The 22,176-nt window shown below is 32.4% G+C and overlaps 1 protein-coding gene and 1 pseudogene across 5 annotated transcripts in view; one reads left to right on the plus strand and one right to left on the minus strand.

The window, feature by feature from the left end:
* Window positions 1-22,176, plus strand: part of Usp7 (Ubiquitin-specific protease 7) — a 780,393-nt gene that overhangs the window by 627,135 nt on the left and 131,082 nt on the right. The gene's annotated exons all lie outside the window — the stretch shown is intronic.
* Window positions 356-5,878, minus strand: LOC149374008 (uncharacterized; annotated as a pseudogene).

Raw genomic sequence — 22,176 nt, forward strand, 5'->3', positions numbered from 1 at the left:
ATAAAAAAAATTAAACCTAAAAGAGTGTTGCACTTTATCCGTACGCATACAATTAATGTGAAGATTATAATAATTAAAAAAGAATAAAATTTCGAATTTCTTTTCTTCGTGGAGAAAAAAAATTAATTAATTTTTTCAACGTGAGTAACGTACTATTACATTTAATTATAAAAATAATCTATTAATATATTTACCTACGTAATATAAGAATTTGGATGATTTGATCCACACAAAGATGTATAAAAAATTACTACTCTTTTAATTGTAATAATAGTGTTAACGTTTATATAAAGTCACTAAATTAATACTATTTATTCATCTATTAAAATCTGGTATGACATGACGGAACATAAATTTAGTTATACTTTGTCATCAACGTTATATTATTGCTATTTGGGAAAAAGCTGTGGTACTCTTTTATCACAGGTAATAAGTACTGCAATTTCTTTTCATCTTGAGTTAAAAGATTATCAAATTCTGTTACTAGTTTCACTTGTCTTTTAGCTGTATCCTTCACAACTTTAAAAATTTTCACAACCTTCAAGCCATGAACGTAGTTTGTCTCTTTTCCCCATGTTAATAGATGTTTCGCCAAAAAAGTTAGATCAGTTTTTAAACGTTTGAAAAGTTTACGAGTGTCTTTACAACTATAATCACTTATATTTGAATTTAGTATTTCATTTACATTTTTTTTCAATTTGGAAAAACTCGTTTTTCAAATGTAAAAAATATAGAATTCGATCGTAGAGCTTAGCACATTTTTAATTTCTCTTTATCTAAAACTATAAAATCAAAAGAGGCTAATGCTGCTAGTTGTGGTGCTAAATACTACAAGTAATTTACAAATTATTAACAGCACAGTCAGATACGGTATATTCACATTTTCGTAACTGTACAAATATTTTAAAAGCCCTAAGTTTTGATTTAGAGCTTAAACAGCAAGTGGAGCACAAAACCAAGCTTGAATGTAGACTCTTACTATGAAAATGTAAACGTCTCTACATTTTAATTCAGTATTCTTCTGATCAAACAAATATTGTTTGCAAACAATATGTATTATTGAACAATATATTACTTTTTCTATAAATCTGGCATGGTAAATAGCTTCAAGTGGATGAAAAATAGTGCCGTTAGGTGATTTTATCCTAAAAAAACTGCTATCAGTCCCTGTTTATTTTCGAAATCAGTTCTAATCACTTCCTTTTTTGAATTCTTGAAACAAAAACCCAAAAGTTGTTCTTAGACATTTTGCATAGATTTACAAAACTATGGCTTGTGCCTGATTCGTAATTTTTTTTATCAATAAATTTCCAAAAATCTCTGAAATTTTTAATAAATAACTATACCTCCAGTCCACTAGTCTGACCAAATTTTGTGTCAAAAGCAAATCTAAGAATAAACTCGTACATGTGATGTCTGCATATAAAATAAGGTAGATGTTTAACAATCAATCTTTTCAAAGTTGCGCAAGCACCGTTCATTCGTGCAGTATTACTAACAGTTGAATTACAATAGAGAGTTTCAATGTTTTGTAATGAAGCCCAGTCATTAGGAGCATTTAATACTGCTTAAGTTTAATTTACTTCATTGCTTTAAGAGATTTCTGGAGCACCCAACTGTTGCTCTAATCTACTAGTTGTAGTTATAATAGCTAGTCTATCTTTAGTCTCCCCTCTTGAAAACCTTGGAAGTAATTTTTTGTCTCAGTGAATCGTATTTGATAATCTACAAAAAAGTAATAGAGCAAGTTCTTTAATGGCACGTTCTTGTTCTTTGTGTAAGTTTTTTCAAGCTTCGTGGGTTGATGCAGTATTGAATACTAAATTGCGTGTATGATTTACAAATGGTTCTGCTAAGGCTATCAATAAATGTGTTGCATCTTTTTTCTGATTTTACATTTGTCCAACACAGTTACTAGTTTTGCAGTGATAACTGATTCACAAGCTCGTCTTTTTAAATTAAGTAAATTTTTATAGTCTGGAGATTCAGATTCTAGACAAAACAACGCATTTAACCCTTCTTTAAATAAAATATGTAATCAAAAAGTAGTAAGCTATTAGTAAAATAAGGTATCAACTGATGAATAGAAAGTACAAAACTTTCGTCGTTACTTAATGAGGATTATTCTTTTGTGATTTTGATGGAATATCGTCTGCTTTGTCCTTATGTGCGATAACCAAAACTTCATTATTTTTACAACTAACATTTTCACAGTCCACTTTCATTCGTGATACCTCACTTGTGCGCGTGTGAGTTTTTAAAGTACTAGAGCTACTGGTATCAGGAATATTTTGCAGACCAAAAAAATTATTTATTTGCATTATTTTAATCTCACAATAAAGATAACTGACAAAAAGTAATAATTTGATATCATTTATAAAAGATAATAAATGTATGATTCATTAAAAAAAAAAAAAAATCGTAGGGAACGTTTTTATTACATCAAAGGATTTTATTAATAAATATTTTAACGATATACAAAATTATCACCTCTTTAAAGATATACAAAATTATCACCTCTTTTTTAAAGAGTAACTTTTCACTTGTAAAACGGAGATGAGCAATAATAACTGAAGAAATTATATTTTATTGTTATTGTAAAAATGTGTATTAAAACCAAGTAAACATTATGACTGCTTAATATTTATTTATAGATGTAACAAAATTTTCATGTACAAGTAAAACTTTTTTTACAGTTTCATAACAAAATGATGTCAAACAATCTCTGACACTAATTTTCTTTTTTTTTCGTAGTTATCATTTGTAGAATAACGACAATTAATATTGGGCAATGATTCTGTGGCCCAATCAAAAAGTTCTCGCGGCGTTTGAACAGGATTGTTAACTCTCTGAAGACTTGCTCTGGCAGCTAGTCGTTTTACAGTCCCACCTATTCCATTGCATGGCCCCTTTCCATGTAAAGTGGGAAAACAATGCCACTCTGCTGCTATTTTAAAGTCTTTAAAGTAATGAGTGAGATTAATATAGTTCTGTTTATTTTTATACTGCCCACTCGCACTTTCAGACATGTATATTATTTTTTTAACACACGGTAAATTTATTTTAATAAATTCAATCAACTGCTTTTGATATAGATGTACGCAACAGTGTCGTGATGTAGGCATTCAAAAATGCAAACAAGACTTAAAAATTTTAATTTATTCAAGTTATTCCTATAATAAATTGAAAATGGGTGTACAGTTCCCTGATCGTTGTTTCAATGTATACCCTGAACCGAATTTTGAATTGTGAAAGTATAATTTTCTTAGAAGTTGCAAATTACGATACACTCGTTTTCTCTCAGTTAATTTTTTATCTCATTTAAAAAATCCTTTTGTTTGTAAACCAAAAATGAATGATACAGCCGTTTTTGCAAACCTTCACTTAACTTCTTTAAACATTCATCAACTAGAGGTATTAGGGTCTGCAATGAGGTTCTTTCAACCGTAACCCATTGCTGTTAGGTAACAATTTCAATACATTGTTCTTCTGAAATTTCCTCTAATTGCTCGATAACATTTGTCATGCCTGGATACTTCTTACAAAAATTTGAATAACAACCAGTCGTTTTATTTTTGCACGACATACGATCCAAACAGTCCTTATAATTGATCAAAAGCAGCTCAGAGCCGAAAGTAAATGATTTATAATTGGTACCACACACTAATAAACTAACATTTTCATGTATAGGGCATACACAAACAGAGTGAGTACCAGCAGCACCTGCCACAACACAATATTTTGGCCTTAAGCTAGCAAACTTTGAGAAACTACATTTCATAGTTAGATACGTACTCGTAAAAATTTCATACCATTCTTTTAAATTATTTAATACTAGTCTTTTTTAAATAGGTACCGATTTGCCGTGTACTTTCATCGAAACGTATTTTTTTTTTTTCCAGGCATATATTAAGTGCAGTCGTCAGACCGGTACAAGCTAACAATTGTATCGATAACATTTTCATCTAGAGATAAATGTTGTTTTGGGTTCGGATCTCCAATTAATCTCTTATCTCGAGCAACATTTTTTGCTATGCCTATCATGTGACGAGTTGCGGGAGGAAATGTGTCCTCAATTTTTTTATAAGACTACGATCGAAAAAAAGTTAAAATTTTTATTTTATGAACGCAGTTGGCCAAAGTATTGAAACTTTTTTGCAAAGCACTTATTATCGAGGACTTGCCGTCATCTGCTTCTAGATCATCTGGATCATCTTGGCTCAAATTGAAAATTTTTTTATCAATTACGGACCATGTTTGTTTTGATTTTTCTTCAAAACACTTTTTCGACTAAAGTTTTTGTTTTTTGATGAGTGAAGATTCTGAGCAGCTTAATTCTTTGTTGAAGATGTCCACTCTTTCACTTTGCAAAGATGGATTATCTCTCAGAAATCCAGATGTACCGTCACTACTCCCAACTTTTATATCAGATTCTTTACTTGACGAATCCTTCTTTAGTAGCGTCTAAAAAAGAATTAGACTAAAACATTGACATAAGATTCTACGAGAGGTTAGGTATGTCTAAACTCAATGTAACAATCAAAATATTGTAGGTACCAATTCTAATACTATATTTTCACCCTCTTTTGTATCTACTTTTTTCAACTTTGATAACTTCAAGCGGCAAGAACAAATATTTTGTTGTAATGTATCTGACGAAATTGCCAAGTCTAGTTTCGAGAGTTGGTTTTCATTCACGGTCCTCAAATCAGAAGTGTTTGTTGTTGGATGTTTGAGATTAAAGGGATTGAAACATCTGTCTGATCGATGACTAGTATTTTGCATTTTACGTGCCTCTTTCCGTGGCATTGTTACTAAGTAAAACTTATTTAAGTTTAAATTACATCGAGTGAGAATATGTCTTGGTAGTTGACCAAAAAAACGCACAGCTGATCCAAAAGCCAATGAACTTTTAGTACGGGGAATGCACGCAGGTAGCGTGGGTAACATTTTAAATCATAGATCGTACTGTAGGCAGGCTTCCCTGCGAAATTTTTAAATTCCGAAGAATCAAAGAGATAAAAATTTGATTTGTTATATAAAAGTAGATAATTAACAAAACAATAAAAAACAAAGTAGCAATAAAAAAATTTGAAAAAAAAAATAGCTTACGTGTTGATGTTACGTCTAGTATTGTTACGATTATTTCTTTGCTTAGTGGTTAATCATCTTTTTTTTTCTTTAATGAATATTCGTTTTTCATCATTAAAAGATTAGATTGGAAAACAAATCACTTATGATTCAATTTTAATAAAAATTTTTACTAAATAAATGATACAATAGTGATTTCTCGCTTTTTTGCATAATACAAAACTTTGAGGTTATACTGAAAAATGGTAAAGACAAAAGTTGTAGATCTTCTAATTATCTACAACTTTTACTTTTAACTTTTTTTGATTCAAGGTACAGATATCATTTCATAATTAAAAAACAGCATTTTTCACTACTCCGCGCTACATAACTCAATTCTTTAATAATAACAATTGATAAGTCTCCATATTTAAAAAACATGCTTTTTACGTAAAATTTGACGCAGAATACGATGGTTATAATAAAAAATTGATTTATTTTGGGGGCAATTTGCAAAAATTGATTTAAAAAGTTGAATTATCAATAACAATATTAATTTGTTGACAATTTTTTTTTTCCAATTTTTTTTCTCAAATTTGAACCTTCTAGCTACAAAAGTACCAGTGGTGAACATTTTGTAGCTCTTAAGGATTTGGAGCTATACATTGTTTTAAATGAGCCTCCAAGAAGTATTATAAAATTTGTTATCTTACTAATATGTGAAGCAAAGTTGCTCAAACCGTTGTAATCGCTAACTGCGAAAACTACTTAAACGATTTTTCTGAAATTTTGCATACTTACTCTCCATGATTAAGAGATGGTTTTTGCTTAGTTTTTTTATTGAAAAAGTTCATAACATTAGCGATAAGCAAGCTTAAAGTTTTGCTAAAATAAGCTACCTTTGCGCTTCAGTTCAGTAGGATCCACTAGATGGCGTCAAGGTATAACAAAAGCCATTCGCAACCTTAGATAAGAAAGAGTGGTTATCAGATGCCCTATTGAGTAGACAATTATCGCAGTTGATCATCGGCACTACACCTAGAACAGCGGAGTCCACCGTGCAGCTGGGCATCCCGGCTACCGATGACACTCTTCTTTCTTGGACAAGGTAAATAAATCGGTTTTCATCCCGGATCCCCGAAATAAACGAATGCCACGGGAAAACAGGCGTTCAGAACGTCACCGTCTCCGGTGGAATACCAGGAAACTTTTCTAGCCAGAGCACAACCTGCTCCAACACTTTAGAGTTACGTGGCCGTACCATAATCTGGCCTGGTGCCGTCAGAGAATTTTGCACTTCAAATGCGAGCCAAGGAAGACAGCCCTGAAGAGTACGGGCAGCCACAACGGCATCCTTAATGGCCGTCCCAACGGCATATCTACGGCAAAGGTACTCTCCAAGCCCATTTTTCTGACTACCGATGGTTATCTGGGGAACGACCTGAAGGCAAGATATTTTTTGATCAGTGGCGTGCTTCCCTCTCTGTACGGTCTCCGTACACAAACACTCAAAGGATAAGAGTCAAGCTACCTGCAGCTGGCTTTTCATCATCAAGAATAATAATGAGGAACAGCTGGAAGTTTCATTACCGGCCCTTTTTAGGGCCATTTTAACTATTTACGTTCCCTACTTAACCATCAATCTCATTGGTCCTTTTAAGGGCCACCTAAGTTTAAATTACCTTGCCAACTAATACGTTTTTACTATGATTTCCGGAGACAATTCGTCAACTCAAAGACTATGTAAAACCGGCCATCATTAAACCAAGTCGGTTATTAACTGGCAGACGTCACGAGGAGAGTTGTCCGTCGCAAGGCTGGGAACCCTGGTGGCCGACGACCCTATATTACCCTCTCAACTTTAAGTATTTAACCAGGAATCACCGATTCTCTCCAAGGTCTACGCTGGGAGAACCTAACAGCTATGAAGAAAAAATAATAAATGTGAGCCAACGAGACAGTTACCAACGGTCAAGCATCATGAACCAACCTTTCCTCTTAAGATCACCAAAACAACTGAGTCTGCAAAAAAAAGGTGCTTTGGACACTATCTTCGACGTTATAACAGGAGACGTTGGGAAAGAGCTTTACAACTGGCTTCAAAGTTTGAAACCCTGAGTTATCCAAGCAGTCACGTTTGCTGAAAACTTTAGTCAAGAGAGACTGTACTTAAGAAGCTCATCGGTCCCTTTCAGGGTCATTGGACGTCGAACTACCTTGCCAACAAATATATTACAACCTAATAAAGTTGAAAAAAAATAGCCTTTAGGGCTTAGAAGAGTCACAACTATGCTCAAAGTTACAAGAAGTCGAGTAAGAAGGAAAACTTTAAGTGGATCTCATAATTACAATTTCAGGCGTCAAGAAAATGATGAAAGAATTTATTTAGTGAGAGATCAGCTTTCTACTATAATCCTTATAGTAATTTCTTGAATTTTTCAGATTTTCAAACAGGTAGAATATGTATTTGTATTTTTGTTGCGAAAAATAACGTAGAAATTAAGCTCCAGGACTTGGTTACTCTGGTAATAAAGTTGTGAGATAAGAGAAAAAAAATTTTTAAGCATGAATTTTTGTAATCTTTAAATTTTTACAGCTCTAAAATATAGCCCTGTTTATAGATTATACGCGAGAACTGCAAATCAACAGCCTTTAAAGGCCAACAGTTATTTTATGATATAAGGAATGCATGGTACTTTTCAACATAATTATTTTCTTTTTACTTTTTATAGCTTTTTACTTGACCAAATAAATTGTATGCATTTCGAACAAACATGTTTTTAATAAGAAGATTTTTTTTCTGGGAAGTGTCAGAACTAGATGTATAATTTTTTACTGCAAACATTTTACATTACATATCACTACACTATGGTGTTCCATTTAGTGAGTCTCGTGTGAAGCCGAGACGGGGGGGGGGCTCTAGTAACTTATAAAATCGAACATCGACGATAAAAAAAAATTTTTTGGTCACGTATCTCTTTTTTTTTAATATATAAACTGGAAAAAAAATTTCAGCCGAAGCGGATAGGTTACAATTAATTTTCAGCAAAATCCGTTTGGTTTGTAAAAAAATGACCCCCATACATTTGCGTAAGCATCATTAAATAAACTCTTCATACTTTATTTCGCACTCTTATTTTTTATTTGGATGTCTGTTATGCATTTTGCATTTTTCTGTACTTTGCTCCATCTTTAATGCTTAGCGTCTAATTCAGCGACACACTGTTTATTTTCTTGGGTAGGAATGCGAGCTTTTTACGTTAATTTAAAGTTATCATGTGCGTGTTGTGTTAGCTTATTAGATGTAAGAAAGAGTAAATCTCACTAGTAAAAGAGTAAATTTATTATGTTGAACATCAAAAAATAATATGTACAGATTTATAAAAAGGGATTAAGGGATTCTATTAGGTTTTAATGTGTATATTTAGCTAAGCCGATGAAAGGAAACGTTTTGTGTGGAAAAAGGTTGTTTGGATGCTTCTAAGCATTATGAGACTGGGGGAGGGAGCAGTGTGAATTTTACCGAAAAGGGATCAGGTTTAATTAGGGGAGAATAATATAGGGAGACATACCCTGTAAAATAACAGTTTTTATTGATTATAATGTGTGCTTAGTGAAGTAGATGTGCAGCAAGATTGTGCGTAGAGGAGCTGTTCTGATGCCTGTAAAAATCATGTGGGGAGGGGGCAGTGTGAGGTACACTGAAACAGTATTGGGTAAGAATATAAGAGAAATAAAGCGCATTCCAGTTTATTTTGGGTTAAAAATGTCGTGTATAGGCGGAAAGTGTGACCTGTCTCCCCTTAATAGAACTATGTAACATAGGATAAAATATTTTCTTATGCAAGTATAAGTTATGCTAATAGTTATTTTCAAAGAGGTATAATGATAAGATCAAAAAAGGCCCATATAATTTTACGATGTTTGTAACATACACATTACATCTAACATTTACATTAATAATATGGTGGAATAATGTGGTTGTCTTTATCAATTCTTTTTTGTACTTATAACGACCCTCCATGCGTATAATGGTCTGCATCAGGTACCTTTACATATATACTCGTACATTTAGTATTTATAACTTGTAAAAGTAGTTATTTAATTTTTATCCTTGTTATACTATTTGGCGCTTCTATCTAATTTAATTTTTTTGCTTAAAAGCTTTTGTTTGCCCAATCTTAAGTGCTGACAACTTATATCACACTTTTTAGATAGTTAATTTTTCTTTAGACATGTATTTATATTACAAGAGTATTTTTATTCGATCTTCATGATTCTCCATTAATTTTTGTTTTATTAATATAAATGTTTACTTTCTTGAAGAAAATTTGTTTCTTTTCTTTATTTTAATGTATAAAAGATACATGTTAACACCTGTATGTTAATATATATCTTGTTTAAGTTCATAATCATTTAGTAATCCTTTTAATACAGTACAATTTATGTTGTATATGACTCAAATTTTCTCAAGTTAGCCACTTAAAACCAAGGCGTCTGAGTTAAGTTAAATCTTGGATAGTTTTGTTCATTTACAAGATACAAAAATACGTTTTTTTTTTTTTGTTTTTTTTCGAAATTTGACTTCTTATCAATGCTATAAACCATTTAACTTTTGTATGACTTAATGTTTAGAAATCCATAAATCGAGAACAAATTGATAAAAATGGATGAAAATTAAAACAGATTTCTGCAATCGGTATGCAAATATTTTTTTCAACTTATTCGAAATTTCATAAGCTATTTTCATCTAAAATTAAATTTTTGAGCAGTTAAATGGAAAAAAAAGTTATAAGCATTTGAACGCTAGCGTGCAAGCATGACCGTATTACCTTGCGCGCCTGTGACTGAGTCCGCTCACTCATGCATAGTGCAAAGTATATTTTTTAGATTATATTTATTTTCCTTATATTTACAACATAAATAAACAATGACAAAATTATTTACAAGAATTAAACACAATACTTTTGACATAATTCAAACAATCTTTTACTCTAAATTATTATTATCAAACGGTTTATAACAACGACATTTTCGAGTTCCTTTGATTATTTCAGCTGTAGAAAGTGTGGTAATTCATTTACATGATTTTTGTTATCTTTTAAAGAGCAAACAGTGAACTTCATTTTTTTTTAATTAATGAGATACCCAGCCATACACTTTTCGCGTCGTCACGATGGTGTTATCTTGCAAGCTTGCACGGCACGCACTTCATTTTACGCAGCCACCAATACAGTCGCAAGCTCCTTTACCATGCTCCCGCTGGGTAGCAAAATACTGCCATTCTATTTTCACGCTGAAGTTTAATTCGTGGTACAATAATCTTGATAAAGTAAAGCGATTCCTGTATTGTGATACTTCTCCGTCGGAAAAGTAATAAATTTTTAGCACTTGAGTTTCATCAAATTTAAATTTAAAAAATGTATTATATTTGAATCGTACAAATGTACTTCAGTAGCGTTGTGATTTGCGTATTCGGGTAAAACAACGTAGTTGATATTGTGAACGATATTATCTTTTTAAAGTTATACTCCTGTAGGCGCATTACGCGTGGGAGTAAATCAACGATTTTCGATTGGAGACCTTGAAAAAATGTGTAACGGAAGTGGACTTTGCATACAACTCCCTCTTAACTTTAACCCCCTTCACGTATTTCTGGTCCCCTGTGCACCGTACAACGTCACATATCACACCAAACACTTTAAATTTTGTAAAACTTCTTTCTTTTCCTTTTCTAAAAACAAACAAAAAAAAAAAAACAAAAAAAAAAAAAAAAAAAATAAGAGAACAGTGAGCGCTTGGGTACCCGACTATGAAGTTATACTTCTATAAGGTTATATGACAAACAGAACGGCGTGTGCTCACAGGTAAGTGTGCTTGTTACTGATACAACGCTGTTCTAGGGGTCGTGGGTTCGATTCCCGATGAATGCAGGTTTTTTCAAAAACTGTTTTCATCGGGAAAAGTTCTATGTAACCCCGGCTGTTTCAGAGCAGTTTTTTCTGTGGAATCTTCCTTCAGAGTAATTCCAGGATTTTTTTCTTACCCCTCAGGTCTTCGGGCCTAGGTAAATGAGAAACAGTGTTAAGGCTATAGGTAGGGATTAGTAGATCTGATGCGCCAAGCAGGAATCACCGGCCTTAATGGCAAGAAGTGGTCCCTGAAACATGGGGCTTCTCTGGGGATGCTAATTAGCCGGGATCCGATGTTTCAGCAGAGAGCGCCAGCTTAACTGGTAAGGAGTAGAAGTCCTGAAATATGGAGTCCTTTCTAAAGAAAGGCTTCACAGTGGCGAGTGGACCCGATGCACCATAGGTGCAGAGAGTGTCAGTTTAACTGGCAAGGTGTTTCACTGTAGATACTTTCACTGTGCCCATGAATTCAAGTATGATACCATTAAAAAAGGTTGGAAATGGGTGCAGCAACACACCTCCACATATAGGTGGTAAGTGGGTGACCCCGTTTACTAGGTCAGTAGGCTGTCGCGGTAACCCGGTGAAAAAAAAAAAAAAAAAAAAATTGTATGACACAATATAATTTTAAGTATGAAAATAACTTTCACGAAACAATATTGTGTACAGAGGTGGTGCAATTATCATGGGAATGAGTATACCTACATTGTTTGGGTATGATTTTAATTAATATTTAATGAGTTGACGATTGTAAACAATATATTACGGCACAATGCAATGAAAATAATATATAGGCTGGTCAGTACAAGACTGAGCTCTTTTATGGAGTCTTCCGGTTATTTCAGAACAACTCCCTACTGCCTACTCTGATTACATCTGTAACGTCACGCTTACATCTATCACATACGATATTACACTTATTCCTCGTCGATTTTTAATACAAAAAATATAGTTGTATACAGAAAATTAAGAAAAACCATACTTTAGTATAGCTTTCTTCAATAGGGTAGTGTTACATGCCAGTGAATGTCCCTTCAGGTCGTTCATCACACATAGGTTTTTTTGACAGATATTATTTAAACGGCAAACGTATATTAAAAAAGCTGAAAACATACCTACAAAAATTGCAGCTTGTTTGACTATGCCATTATTTTATATACGTTACATTTAACAAGATCAATATTTAACCTTATGAAAAATAAGCGTTAAATGACATTTATATTATTTGTAGAAATCTCATAATTATTTGAGTACAAAAGATTACTTCAAAATAAACCTATCTAATTTTCAAATAGACCTAGAAGTTGGTTTTCAAATGAATTTAGAAAGAGGGGATAAAATTTGCGTACAAGCATGTATGTGAGTACATCCATATGAGAAAAAACATTTGCTAGCTTTACTGCACACATTAGCGTTCCTTTCACTTCTCTGAACTTTTCCTCCAGTAACTTTGTGAAGAACGACCTTAAGTCAAAAAATCATTTTAATCACAAATGAAGAAATTGCTAAAGAATAAAACACAACAAAAGTCAGTTATTATATTTGTACAGCACAAACTATTTTTTTTTTAATTTTTGAAAATTTTAAAAAATTGTTACATAAATATAAAAAATTATCAATAAAACTTTATTATTGCATAATATAAAAGCTGTCTTGCTAATATATGCTTCCTTCGGAATTTTCGAAACATGTACCTAAAAAATATATTTCATTGAATAAAATATCCTTTTATCTAATGTTTAATTAAACCAAATTGTTTAATACACAGTGAATGAAAATTAACATTAAAAATAAGCAACGAACTATATGATAAAAAGAAGTAATCGAGTTGCTTATATCGGGCACGCTCATAGCAGAGTTGTCAAGGACCTCGGTCAGTATGCAGGAGGTCGATGGTTCAAATCTCTTTGAAAACTGTTGTTTGTTTTTTTATTTTTTTTTTTATTTTTATAATTGATTAAAAGAAATAAAATTCATTAAATTCCAAATGTGTGGCATGGTGATGTGATGTGGCGTCTTGTGGTGTAGAGGAAACCGGAAGTATGTCGCAAAAGACAAGGTAAAGGGGGAATGTTAAGCAAAATCAACTTCCGTCACACTTTCTTTCAAGGTCAAAATCTTAAATCGTTGATTTGCCCTTGCACATAACGTGTCTATAGAAGTATAACTTAAAAAAAAAAGTTTTCAAAGGGGTTTCTACCTCCAACCTCCTGTAAACTAGCCAAGGCGATTAGGGGTCTTACCCAACTGCTGTGGGCGGTTTTTGTTTATTTATCCCCCCTTCTCCATGTAAGCTTTGTGTAAATTGGAAGTAAACCCCTCCCCCTCAAAAAAGTTATATTGACTTTTTTTTTTTTACATTTCTGAAAAAATTTCTTAAATCATATATCTATTGATTAATTAGTGTAACATATTCAAATATTATAAGTTTTTGTTATGTTAAAAAGACAAATTTTTTAAAACGACACGTAACAGCAAGCGAAGCGACGTTAGTCATAATAAGTATAAATGTAAATACCAGCATATTTAGCAATGTTGTCGAACAATACCTAAAACAACAAAAATTACAGTGGGATCTCAGAAGAAGTGACTTTAAATAAAATAAAAAGTTTTCGTACGTCAACTATTTGGAGTGTTTCATCACATGTAAACTTATTGCCTTGCCCTTCTCCCCTAGCGTAAACATTCGTATGACTCAACCTAACCCCACCTTTCCCCTAAAACTATGCATGGCATTTTGGTATGACCCCTTATGTTGTGTACAAATTTTATTACCAATAAGTATACTGATATTATATATTTAGTATAATCACCAAAATCTATTTTGTATTTTTTCATTTTGTTTGTATTTTTTATACAACATTAGAGTAAACTAAACGATTTCAATTTTTTTTAATAATAAATCATTTTAAATTATAATACAATAAAAACAATTTTTATAATTCACTTAATTCAAGAGATCATCGTTGACTAACTAATTTAAACTATTATAAGTAATGTGTATGTTGATACTATTTACAGGTATTTGAAGAGGTTGAAATGGTTCGCCGAAACGTCAGACATTAAAAAATAAAGAATGATGCTCCTTTTTTGTTTATTTGCATTTATTTTATTAATTTATCCATGAGCAAAATGTAGAAGTTGATTGTTTTTTACATTATTAGAGTCTTCCTAATTTAAAGTTTGTTCAATATTTTCAGTATTCTTTGTTCATTAGGAAGTACACATTTTTTGATAACCTATTCTTTCTGATTCTCACAACTTTTTTTATAACTGTTTATTTTTTAGTAGGTTATTCTGGGAATTTATTAGCAATAATCCAAAAGAACAAGTAAAAATAGTGATTCTAAAACATTAAAAAAAAGTCTGTTTCACAACTACACGTCAAATTCTGTCAGTTGTAAAAAATTCAAATAAAATGTCAATCATAAAAGAGACTGTATAGTCTTTTCTGTACTATATTCGAATATTTGGTAGGTATTTTATGCATTACTTAAATCAATTAATGAGACATTTTCATCATCGCTGTTAGTTGTTAAGGAGAAAACAAATTGATTTTTTTAAATGTTAGAAAATGGAAAACATACGATGTATATTTAAAATTTTGTAAAAACATTGACGATTCTTAGGTCAGTAATGTAATATTAACAATTATATTAATATTAACTGTTATATTATTAGTTTATGTATTATTACAATAAGACACAATTATTTTGATCAACAATGTATTAAATAAAGTAATAGGAGAAACTGTAACTTACTACAACGTCGATTACTTGACTCACAATAGAGTAAATTAATCTGATAATATTTACGTTTGATTTCCAATAGAATTTTAAGACAAAATCAGAGCAGTTTCTTACCACAGAAACTACAATTTAAAATCAACTCTATCTTGCTGATAAAAATTTAATCACAAATGTAGGTGTTTTCTATAGTACAGGGTTCGAAATAACTGAATAATTCAAGTACAATATCGAAGCAAAAATTATTACTTATAAAAAATTGGTTGGAGAAAGGAGAAACGTCGTAACTCTAATGGATAGAAATTACTGAAATACTACAAAAACTACGTTATGGAAGGAGAAGCTTGGGAGGAGCTGAAAAGGAGCTGAGGAGAAGATGAATGACGATTTAGTCCAATACAACTATATAATAGAGGAAGATATATATATATATATATATATATATATATATATATATATGTAAAACACGCAGTCCTAATCCGTCACTTATATAATAACTTCACTATTCTAATTTTTTTTTTTTTATTTTCACCGCACCAAGGCTAAAAAGTATTGAAATTTTCTTGAAATAAAATTTACCCACTTCATTTTGCTTTTCAAATTTAAGTTGAAATAAATACAACAAATAATACGTCTAAGTGTGGTGAAGGAAACTGGAACATTTAAAGATATACTAATCTATAATATTAACTTATTTCCATTGTATCTTTTAAAAGGTATAGGTAGAGGACAAAATAGTAAACTTTACTGAAACATCATGATTGCTTTATTTTATTCAGAACGAATAGAGGGTGTATGTCTTCTTGTAGTAAGTAGGGTTGCTGTCAAGGACGACAAATAAAACTTTAAATTAACTTAATAATCGTAAGTTATCATTATATATTTTTATCATGACACTAAATTTTCATGTTTTAAGAATGTTTTTAATGAATTCATTTACAATTGAAGAAAAGCAATACAATACGCCATCATTAATACGGCCAAGGTGTGAGCCATGGTCTGTTTATGCAGAGAATTAGTATTTATGCAAGAAAACTTGACGTAATTAAACAAAACAAAAATCTATGATAAACACGTGTTAAAAAATTACATTATTTATTTTTATAATCTTCTATAAACGTATGTATAATTTAATTCGTGAGAAAAGCTGTGACGATGAGTTGGGTTAGAAAGTTTAACTCAATTAAAATAAGAAAAAAGTAACAATTACTTTTCTTATAGGGTAAGGAAATATAAAGTGCGTCCAAATATATATAATGCATCAATACGTTGTTACGGAGGCTTGGGCGTTTTTTGTCGTATCTATTGAGGGGCCCCTGTGGGGTACTTGTCATACAAATGATTCTTTGTAATATTTTTTTATAATCATTTTGATTACACACATGCGTGAACAAAATAGCATTAATATGCGGAAAAGTCATTGGGAAAATCGATATTAAAAAATTTATTAGTTTTCCCGAGGTACCTTGTGTAAAGATGACGGCCCTGCCACGATAAAGCTGACAACACTGTACTCTCTTGCTCTCATCTGCTATTATATACCTATACTTGTGTATAATCTCTGAATTTCAGACCTAGCCAGCTTTCAATTCAAAATCGCCCAAGCCTCCTTAAGAGCTTGTAGGGGCAGGTGAGGAATTGAAAAATTATGTGATGATAAAAAAAGGGTGAGACGGGATTCAGAAAAATGTTGACGTAACAAACCTATACGAGGAATTGAATGATTTTTCCCTCATTTTGTAGGGGGGGGGGGGTGTCTGGGGCATGTGGGGCAATTAAAAAATTGTGTGGGTGGTTATTGCAAGACAGCAGGTGAATTGAAAAAATTTATCCCAATCAAAACATAAAAGAAATTAAATGAATTTTTTTTCATTTTATGGGGTGGTGAAAAGGATTCTTAGGAATGAGGATAGTACGGTGGTATGGGGGGTGTGTAGAAGTTATTGTAGTCAAACCCACCAAAATCATTGTATAATAAAGAAAGGTGTATTGGATTTTCACTATTGTGCTCTTCTCGTGCCAACCCTTATCACTTTAAATTTGAAGTAACAATAAAGCCCCAGTGAAGGCAGGTCTCTTTTGTAACTCTGTTCATTTTTATTTTATTATTGGTTAACAGAAATTATTGTTTTCATAACATAAATACTCTAGTTAGAATAACAAGAGCAGTGATTGCATGATGAAAACTTAATATACCTACTTATTTATTAGGAAAGAGTTATTACTTATTTAAATAATAACTCTACTAATATCATCTATATCTATTTACGCTGACTGTGATCATCAGATTAAAACAATTTTTTTTCGCAGTTTGTAGGTAAAAGCCTACATAATACAAAAAATGGTCTGAATAGAAAGAAAAAATTACAGGAGATGTAAAAACGCCTAACATAAAAAAAAAAAAACCTAATACATAAGTTGGTTTATTTTCTTAAAATAAGAACTAAAAATTTTTAATAACGTCAGAATGAAAAAAAAATTGACCCGTAAAAACGAAAAAAAACAGAGGGTTACTTTATAATAAACAAGAGTTGAAACATCAAAAATCCATCCTTAACTGAGAATTTAGCCTCTAATTTGCTTTTATTAAAGAATGGTTGTCTTAACTATTTTTTCATACATTTGGAAGTCACTTACCATAAATCTACTGTAAATTTTGAACATTTGAAATAAAAAACACAAAACAGCGGCAACAAAGTGGTAGAAACAATATGGCAAACTCAGAAATTTTGGGTTTTTTCGAACTACGCGCGATTATCTGATATGAATAATTTTTTGGGGGTTTGTAAGTAAAAGCTTACGAAGTGAGAAAGAAATGGTCTAAAATAAAAAGTAAATTCTAAGAGTTGTTAAAACAACCCTTAAGATGAAAAAATATATCATCTGGCACCTAAGTAAATAGATATACCAAAATAGGATAAAAAATGTCAAATAACGTCAGAATCATACAACAATGGTCAGGTGGTTATGACAAATATTACAGAGAATATTTTTATAATTATAGAGAGGTTAGAATGTCAGATACATACCCCTAACAAAGAATTTTGTGTAAAATTTATGTTTGGAATAATTTTGAGAATTTATTCTAATTTTGAAAAATTACCTTACTCAGCTGCGATAACACCTTTTTTTTGTCATAAAGCTTGTTTTAACACCCTCTTGAATTCAATTCTTATTTTGAACTTGTTTTCCCGAATTATAAAAGCTTTCTCTTACAACCTACAAGAAAATTATTCATATTAAATAGTCGTAGAAAGTTGGAGCCAGTGGACATTTACTGCTTGGGTACCCAGGTACAAAGTTATACTTCTATGAAATTGTAAAGCAGACACTACAGTTTATAAATATAAATATACCTTATATGAAACGACATGGTGCACGGAGGTGGTACAACTATCGTTAGGATGAGTAAACCTACATTAATTGGGTGTAGTTTCAAAAAATATTTTAATATTTAAATAATGAACTATTATAAGCTACATAATATGGCACAGTATAATATAAACAATATATACGCTACCCAGTACAAGACTGTACGCCTTCATTAAGTCTGCCAATGATTTCAAAAGAACTTCCTATCGCCTACACCGATTATATTTCTAACATCACTTTCACATCTGTCACATACGCTTATACACTTATTCCTACTCCATATGTAATACAAAAAATATAGTTGTATCTAAAAAATTTTAAAAAAACATCCTGTAGTACACTTTTTTTCATAGGGTAGTATTACATGCCAGTGAATGCCTCTTCAGGACGTTTATCATACTTAGGTTTTTTTTGACAGATATCACTCAAACATTCAACGTATATTTGAAGTAGCTTAAAAAAATATCCACTAAAAATTGCATTTTGTTTAACTGTACCCTTTTTTTATGTTTTTTTTTTTAACATTTCAATTTTACATTCAGTAGCATTATGAAAGAATCACTTAATCATTGAGATGATATAATTCGTAGAAATCTCCTGATTTTTTTTTATGAAAGACTACTTTTAGACAAACCTATAAGGTTTTTAAGTAACAAATTATTGATATACAACTTAATATTCATCAATACATAGAAAAGCTGTTCTGCTAAAGTCTACTAATTTCTAAGTTAAAAAAATTTTTTCCCTAAAAAAATTAGTTTATTAAATAAATAATTTATTTAATTACAAAATTTATAATTTAAATGGATGAGCCTACATTAAAATTGAATTACAGGAAGAGCATGATGGAATTGCAGAGCATATGGTTGTATGAGTGCGTATAAAAGTAGAGATGTAGAAGAGAGGGAGTACGGTGGACATTAACACCGCAGGTAAGGAGTGTGTCCGTACGAGAGTCAGAGATAAGATATACAATAAAGAGCTCCTTAATTAAGTGTCGTTCTATTGCGTTTATTATTACCTCTCAACCTAATCCTGCACCACATTAGGTAAGTAAATACTTAGCAACTGGTGACGAGAACGAATAGCAAAGATTTGGGGTGAATTCTCACGTGACGAGCGTTAGAGAGTCGAGTAGATAAAAAAAAGATGTGATCGACACGATTCGGTAAGGCGATTGTGCAAGGTGACGCGTCAAGAACACATTACATCGTGAGTGACGAATTCAGATTTAAATGACACTTAAAATTGTTTTGGAGTAAAATTACTTTGTCGCGTGGAGTGTTAAGTGAGCGAAAATAAGTCCGTTGATGAGTGAAACAGGTGAGGAGACCGTCGAAGAATCGGCTGAATAGAAAGAGACAGCAAAAACTCAATTGACTGTAAATGACGCATACTGTCTACTTAAAACCGATACAATCGTTTAACTTAGAGAGCGAGGAGTTGAAGTTGAAAAAACAGACTCAAGAGATAGCTTAAGAGAGAAGCTTGTCGAAATAGTGAAGAAATAGTGGGACGAAAGTAAAGCTGGAAATAGAGAAGCACTTAGCGCTGGAAAGAGTGACAGCAAAGAGGACGCTATAGCGTCGGAAACTAAACACTTTTTTAAGGAAACGGATGACTAGGAGTCATTTACAGAGCGGTTGGAGCTTTATTTTCACGCAAAAAAGATCGAGAAGGTGGAAATGAAGAGAGCGGTGTTACTAACGCACATAGGCGAAGCAACGTATAAACTCTTCAAAGCGTTATGTATACCTGCTAAACAGGCCGAAAAGACTTACGAAGAGCTGGTAAAACTTCTCTCAAAGCGACTGAACCCAAAACCATCTGAGCTTATTGAGCGCTGCAAATTAAACAAAACAAAACAAGAGTCGAATGAGTCAGTAGCTGAATTCGCCACAAGGTTGAGACAACTATCCATACATTGTAATTTTGAAGGTAATTGGAAGACAGCGATGAGAGATCAATTTGCGTGTAGAATATGGGACGAGTCAACCAGATTCAGACTATTAAAAACTAAAAAAAAAACATTCACTAACTTTGGAAGAAGCTTCAGCGAAAAAAGAGGCGGGGAAAAATGCCGCAGGCACAGCCCAGACGTTAGCAAATCATGTTTATAAACAAGATAGCTTTGCCTCAAGTCATAAGAAATACGATCAAGGCCGATCTCCACAGCCAAGGACATATTCAAGATACAACGTATGTAAGCGGCTAACAGCAGAAATTACATGCTTTAGCTGTGGAAAAATGGTCCCAAGACGACGAAGTGCAAATACTGGGACAAAAAAAGCGACTTTTGTCACAAAAAAAGGACATTTCGAACGAGCCTGCATCAAAAAGAAAAATTTATCAAATAAATTTTTGGAGAAAAACAGCAGCGACTCAGAAAGTGACGTAGGCAACAACGGTACTGGGGGTAGCTCAGTGCATGCCAGCAATTTCATTGATTCTTACAATATCACACTGATTGGAAGATTAATAAAAAAAAGGTGGCGGCAATTGTATTCGGATTTTAAAAAATTTTACAGTTTCATTTTCGGTCGCAAGGTGATTTTACGTATAGATCACAAGCCACTTAAACTTATTTTTAGCCTGAATAAAGGAATTCCACAAACAGCACCATCGAGACTGCAGCGTTAAGCAATTTTCCTTTCAGGATTCGATTACAACTTCGAATGGATAAAGTTAAGTGAAAATGTTAACTGTGACGCACTGTTGAGACTACCAATCGAAGATAAAACCAAAATATTTGAAAGGATAAATTCACAATTGTATTTTTTAATAGATGAAGCAAAAATTGTGGATTACAAAACAGTTGTAAAAGAAACGAAACGAGACCGGGGTCTTGCACGTAATTAAATTTTGTATTTTCGGTTGGCCCAATGACAGTAAAGATTTATCTGAAATTGAGAAAAACATTTTGCAAAAAAAATGAATTATCAATAGAAGAGCATTGTCTGTTCTGGGGCTACCGAATAGTAATTCCATAAAGTCTGTAGAATAAAATCTTACATGATCTTCACTTGTTGCACTTCAGCATCATTAAGATGAAAGCGTTAGCGTGCTCGTACGTGTGGTGTAGACGTTGGTACCACAGGTGAGAAGTGTGTCCGTACGAGGATCAGAGATAAAACATACAATAAAGAGCTCCATAATTAAGTGTCGTTCTATTGTGCTTATTATTTCCTCTCAACCTAATCGTGCACGATGTTAAGTAAGTACATACTTAGCAAAAATCAAATCTAAGTAATTAATAAACAGTAAATAAATATTTACATTAAAAAAAAAGTTACGAACTGGAAGTAGCGTTGGCTCAGTGGTAAGCTTGCTTGGTACCGATACAACGCCATTCTAGGGGTCGTGGGTTCGATCACTGGTGAGTGCAGATTTTTTCAAAAACTGTCATCACTAAAAAAAGTTCTTATGCGTTTCTAGCTGTTTTCGGGCAGGTTTTTCTGCGAAATTTTTTAAAAAATAATTCCATGATTTTTTTTCTTGTCCCACAGGTCTCCGGGCTTGGGTAAATGCAAAACAGTGTTAGGGTTGTAGGTAGAGGTTAATGGGTCAAATGTCCGGCGTCCCGCAGGAATCACTGACCTAACCGGCAAGGAGTGATACCTGAAACATGTGGCTTATCCGGGGATGCTAATTAGCCCGAATCTGATGCTTTGGCAGAGAGCGGCGTCTTAATTGGCGAGGAGTAGACGTCCTGAAATACGGAGTCTACTCCGAAGAAATGCTGCTCAGTGGCAAGTGGACACAGATGCACCGTTGGTGCAGAGAGTTTCAACTTAACTGGCAAGGTGTTTCACCGGAGATACTCCCACTGGGACCATGGTATGATCGGTTTTGTCACAGTTAGAGGATTGGTAAATTGTTGGCAAGTTGATTCACTCTTGTACATAACGTGCGTATAGAAGTATAATTTTTAAAAAATCAAAATTTTCTGCGATTGCCATGTTGTTTCCGCCACTTTGTTGCTGCTATTTGGTGTCTTTTATTTTGAATGTTTGAAATTTACGGTAGATTTATGGTTCGTGACTTCCAGAAGTATAACAGAATAATTCAGATAACCA

This window comes from Copidosoma floridanum, unplaced genomic scaffold, assembly GCF_036245765.1.
Source record: "Copidosoma floridanum isolate Cflo_tuat_1 unplaced genomic scaffold, Cflo_Japanese_pri ptg000024l, whole genome shotgun sequence".
In the NCBI taxonomy this organism is placed as follows: domain Eukaryota; kingdom Metazoa; phylum Arthropoda; class Insecta; order Hymenoptera; family Encyrtidae; genus Copidosoma; species Copidosoma floridanum.